This window comes from Zalophus californianus, chromosome 17, assembly GCF_009762305.2.
Source record: "Zalophus californianus isolate mZalCal1 chromosome 17, mZalCal1.pri.v2, whole genome shotgun sequence".
Classification (NCBI taxonomy): Eukaryota; Metazoa; Chordata; class Mammalia; order Carnivora; family Otariidae; genus Zalophus; species Zalophus californianus.
Window position 1 is genome coordinate 4896662 of NC_045611.1, and position 5897 is coordinate 4902558.

The window sequence follows — 5897 nt, forward strand, 5'->3', positions numbered from 1 at the left end:
GGGACCTCGAGCTGTTGTGGGGGGTGCAGTGTGCCCTGCACATGGTAGGATGCTGAGTGACTGACTTCTCTGACTTCTACCCACTAGAAGCCAGTAGCATCCCCCCCACCTCAATGTGACAACTGGAAATACCTCTAGATACTGCCCAGCGTCTCCAGGGGTCTGGGGGGATGGGGTGGGGGCCACCCTCAGTTGAGAACCAGTAGCTTTAGAAGGATCTATGGACATTGCCTAGAATTCTGTTGGCTCGGTTTTCAAGTATGAATTTATTTTCGATTGGGGCATTGCTTGAGAATTTTCCTCTGTATATATTGACATTGGCATCCGTTTCCTGGGGCAGCTGTGACAAATTACCACGATCTGGGTGGCTTCAAACAAGACATTTATATTCCCACAGTTCTGGAGATCAGGAGCCTGAAATCAAGGGGCTGGCTCCTTCTGAGGGCCGGGAAGGCAATCTGTTCTGTGCCTCTCTCCTAGCTTCTGGGGGCTCCTAGCAAATCTTGGTGTTTCCTAGCTTGTAGATACATCCTGCCCCTCTCCGCCTCCGTCTTCACGTGGCCTTCTCCCTGTGTGTGTCTCTCTCTCCCTATAAGGTCACCAGTCATGTTGGATTTGGGACCCACCCTACTCCAGTATGACGCCCCCTTAACTTTTTGTATCTGCAGAGACCCTGTTTCCAAATAAGGTACATTCTGAGGTACTAGGAGTTAGGATTTCAACATGTCTTTTTTTGGTGGGTGGGAGGGGGACCGAATTTAACCCAAAGCAGTTGGTGAAGTAATAGCCCTTGAAATCTGTATCATACTTGGTATTTTATAGTGTTTACATAAACCTCCAGGATGGTTTAGTTCATGAGTAGCCACGGCTGGGTAGGATTTCAGGCTTTCTTGCTTCTTGCCCCAGTCACTGGGACCCCCATACTCTTCATAGAAGTCTGGATCCCCACACCCTGGATTTGTAGCCAGATCTGGTTTATGGCTGTGAGCAACACAGAACACAAATTAGCACCAGGACTTACAGTTTTGTTTTGTTTTTGTTTAGGGTGTGTGTGTTGCTGGCAGAATTCTGGAGTCCTTTTTATCCTGACTGAAAAGTTCCTGGGGCGCCTGGGTGGCTTAGTCCATTAAGCGTCTGCCTTCGGCTCAGGTCACGATCCCGGGGTCCTGGGATGGAGCCCTGCATCAGGCTCCCTGCCCAGCGGGGAGCCTGCTTCTCCTCACCCTCTGCTCCTCCCCTCCACTCATGCTCTCTCTCTCTCAAATAAATAAATAAAATCTTTAAAAAAAGTTCTTGACACTGTTTAGTGGAGGCTTTTCTTTTGCACTTAAGCAGAAAGACAGCATATTTTTTCTGTATGTAGACCAAGGTCTTTTTTTAAATAATTTTTTATTGTTATGTTAATCACCATACATTACATCATTAGTTTTTGATGTAGGGTTCCATGATTCATTGGTTGTGCATAACACCCAGTGCTCCACGCAGAACGTGCCCTCTTTAATACCCATCACCAGGCTAACCCATCCCCCCAACCCCCTCCCCTCTAGAACCCTCAGTTTGTTTTTCAGAGTCCATCGTCTCTAATGGTTCGTCTCCCCCTCCAACTTACTCCCCTTCATTCTTCCCCTCCTGCTATCTTCTTTTTTTTTTCTTAACATATATTGCATTATTTGTTTCCGAGGTACAGATCCGTGATTCATCAGTCTTGTACAATTCACAGCGCTCACCATGGCACATACCCTCCCCAATGTCTATCACCCAGCCACCCCATCCCTCCCACCCCCCACCACTCCAGCAACCCTCACTTTGTTTCCTGAGATTAAGAATTCCTCATATCAGTGAGGTCATAGGATACATGTCTTTCTCTGATTGACTTATTTCACTCAGCATAACCCCCTCCAGTTCCATCCACGTCGTTGCAAATGGCAAGATCTCATTCCTTTTGATGGCTGCATAATATTCCATTGTGTATATAGACCACAGCTTCTTTATCCATTCATCTGTCGATGGACATCTTGGCTCTTTCCACAGTTTGGCTATTGTGGACATTGCTGCTATAAACATCGGGGTGCACGTACCCCTTCGGATCCCTACATTTGTATCTTTGTGGTAAATACCCAGTAGTGCAATGGCTGGATCGTATGGTAGCTCTATTTTCAACTGTTTGAGGAACCTCCATACTGTTTTCCAGAGTGGCTGCACCAGCTTGCATTCCCACCAACAGTGTAGGAGGGTTCCCCTTTCTCCGCATCCCCGCCAACATCTGTCGTTTCCTGACTTGTTAATTTTAGCCATTCTGACGGGTGTGAGGTGGTATCTCATTGAGGTTTTGATGTGGATTTCCCTGACGCCGAGCGATGTTGAGCACTTTTTCATGTGTCTGTTGGCCATTTGGATGTCTTCTTTGGAAAAATGTCTGTTCATGTCTTCTGCCCATTTCTTGATTGGATTATTTGTTCTTTGGGTGTTGAGTTTGATAAGTTCTTTATAGATTTTGGATACTAGCCCTTTATCTGATAGGTCATTTGCAAATATTTTCTCCCATTCTGTCGGTTGTCTTTTGGTTTTGTGCACTGTTTCTTTTGCTGTGCAAAAGCTTTTTATCTTGATGAAATCCCAATAGTTCATTTTTTGCCCTGGCTTCCCTTGCCTTTGGCGATGTTTCTAGGACGAAGTTGCTGTGGCTGAGGTCGAAGAGGTTGCTGCCTGTGTTCTCCTTTAGGATTTTGATGGACTACCGTCTCACGTTTAGGTCTTTCAACCATTTGGAGTCTATTTTTGTGTGTGGTGTAAGGAAATTAGACCAAGGTCTTTTAAACAGCTACTTTACACAAAAATTTCACGGATTTATAGTCATGGCTGATATACTTACTTTGTAGGGTTCACACACCGAACTTAACTGAATATTGTTGCATTAGCAAAACTATTGAATTAGGTGTAAGACACTAGCAATTAACCTTTAAAATTTTGGTTTTGAACAGCCCTTGTTTTAAACCTTAGCATTTTTTTAGAAAAAGATCTTTCTAGATTAATTGTGTAACTGAAGTCATTCCCTTTCCCCCTTTCAGGACGGTGTGGTTTTATTAAGCTAATGTGATATGTTCACACTGGCTCTTTGGTTCAGCTGGGCTGTCTCCGCGCCCCTCCCTCGCCAGCCCTGCGCTCCCCTGGGCACGGGGGGGGGGGGGTGCTGCTTGGCAGTGAGATGCTGGGTGTGCCCTGTAAGTGAGAAGCAGGGGTCACCGCAGGCGTTTGGAGAACCTGCAACTCGTCTTTTCCCTGGCTGCACCTGCATCAGCACCGTTGTGACCGGACGCTGGTCTCAGCTGCTGTTCACCCGCTCTGCTGTTCTCCCCGGTGGCGGGGTGCCGCTGCGGACGAGCAGCCTTCTGCCACGGTGCCGGCCACGAACCAGCCCGCAGCCTTTCGTAGACTGTCCAAACCTCCCCGGTCTCTTCAAACCCAGTGTTTCATCCCTTGCGACTCAGAGGATGACTTTATCTTCTGTTTTGCAGGGACAATAGAGACTATTGTCACCCATGTCCTACCCTCCGTGTCTCTGTAAGTACCTGCACGTGCGTGACTCCGGTCCTTGTTGCCTCTACACCAGGTATCCTGCCTCCTGTGCGGGGTTGGGCCCTGGGCCCCGGACGTCTCAACCCACTCCAGGAACCGTGCTTCCTTCTCTTAGCCGCCCCTTCCCATGGACTCCTTCCTCTGGGCATATAAAAGTGGTAAAAAAACCCCCAACAACACAAAAAACAAATAGAAAACAAAACCACTCCAATAAGGTGGCCCTGTGTGGTTCTGTGCTACCACTCAGTAGAATGCAGAAAGGGGTCTAGAGAGAGAAAGTACTAGAGAGAGAAGGTTCTATAAAGAGAAGATTCTAGAAAGAGAAGCTTCTTGAAAGAGAAGGTTCTAGAAAGAGAAGGACCTGTCACCTACAGGTACTGGATCTGCGACCTTCTCTTCATGCAGTTTTGCTTGTTTTGTTTCTATCAAAAGGCATCGAAGTGATTCTGGATGCCTGGTCACAAGTGAGACACATAACAGGTGGTTCTTCATTCCTCTTTGTGACAGGTGCAGTGTCTCTGTTGGTTCTTAGTGAGTCTAAGTCGTTGCTCATCCTTGTTTCTCTCTCCTTTTAACACAGGGCAGCCTCCTGCCTGGACCTTAGGCAGACGTATTGTCTACCTAAAAGTTAATCACTTTTTTGGTTTTCATTGTATTTATTTTATTATTTCTTAAAAGCACTTTATTGAGGTATGAGTGCCATGTAAAGAGCTGTACATATTGAAATGTATTCAACTCAGCAAGTTTGGGGATAAGAATACGCCCATGAAATCATCACCATCAAACTCATAAACATACCCATCACCTCCCAAAGTGTCCTCCTGGAGGACACTTTGTTCCCTTTGACCAACATCTCCCCATTTCCCTCACCCCCAGTCCCTGGCAACCACCATTCTACTTTCTGCATCTATGAATTGTGAATTTTAGATTCCACATGTAAGTGAGATCATATATTATTTGTCTCTCTGTGTCTGGCTTGTTTCATTTAGCATAATGCCCTCTGGGTCAATCCCTGTAGTCACAAACGGCAGGATTTCCTTCTTTTAAAAGGCTGAATCATAGTCCGTTGTATATATATATATATATATATATATATATATATATATATATATACCATGTTATTTTTATCCATTTATTCCTCGACAGACACCTAGGTTGTTTCCATGCCGTAGCTGTTTGTGAACAGTGCTGCAGTGAACGGGGAGCCCAGTGATCTCTCCAAGATCCTGATTTCAATTTCTTTGGGTAAATACCCAGCAGCGGGATTGCTGGAGAACATATTAGTTCTCGTTTTCATCTTTCGAGTGCTGTTCGTCTGTGAGCGGGACTGTTGATGGAGACTGTATGCCAGGCCATAGGATCTGTGGCCAGTTGTTAAGATCCACTGATGCTGTAAGCTCTGCCCTCCACCGCCCCCTTTTTCTCTGTTCCTAGCTGTTCCCGGACTATTCAGCAGTGCCGATCCCCCGATGTTCTTGGCAGGACAAGACACAAGTGGGCGACGTCCTGCAAAGCTGGGGAAGCTTTGGACCGGGAGATCTCTCTTGCCCCTGAGCTGTGCTGCCTCGGAGGAGGCGTGAGGTGAAACTCTTCTTACCTCTTCAGTGCATCTCTCCTCTGGCTTTTTCGCTCCACCGAGGTACTGGAACATTTCAGGGGTGTTTCTGGGCTCCCAAAAACATGTTTTCATCTGTGGGTGGTTGTTAAAATTGGTATTTCTGTAGTGGGGAAGTGGGGGGGGGAACATGTAAGGACTGGACCCTCCTATTCTGCCCTTTTGCTTTGTATTTATTTTGATTGTTACTTTAGTGTACCCCAAGTGATGGTGGCTTCTCATTCATGGTGGTAATATATGATTTTCTCTTAAAATATGCCCATTTAAGCAAAAATGATAAATTTCAAGTTATATAGTTGAAAACTGTAGTTGTAAGGCAGATGCACTGCGGTGGCGGAACTTGCAGAGGTGGGAGAGGGACATCATTAAATCATGAAGATCTTCTTATAGGATTAAAGTTTAGAAAACTCTGGCCTAAGAGAAAACAGGGAAGCAGAGGGTAAAGAGGTGGTGCTTGCTTTTCAATCGCACATTGTTACGTTCTTTCTTGGCGAAGGGAAAGCATAAGGAAAGGTTGCCGAGCTGCTGTACCAAGTCCCTTTTCTTGAGGAGAAATCTCGGGAAGGGTAGTTGGGAATTTCTGCAGGTGCCGGATATCTCTTTTGTACAGAAGCAGCATTCAAGGCACCAGTCCCCCTTCCGCGGGCACAAGGAGGGGGCTGGGCAGGGTCTTTGGGATCCACCTTGTAGGGGTGTGTAGGACTTG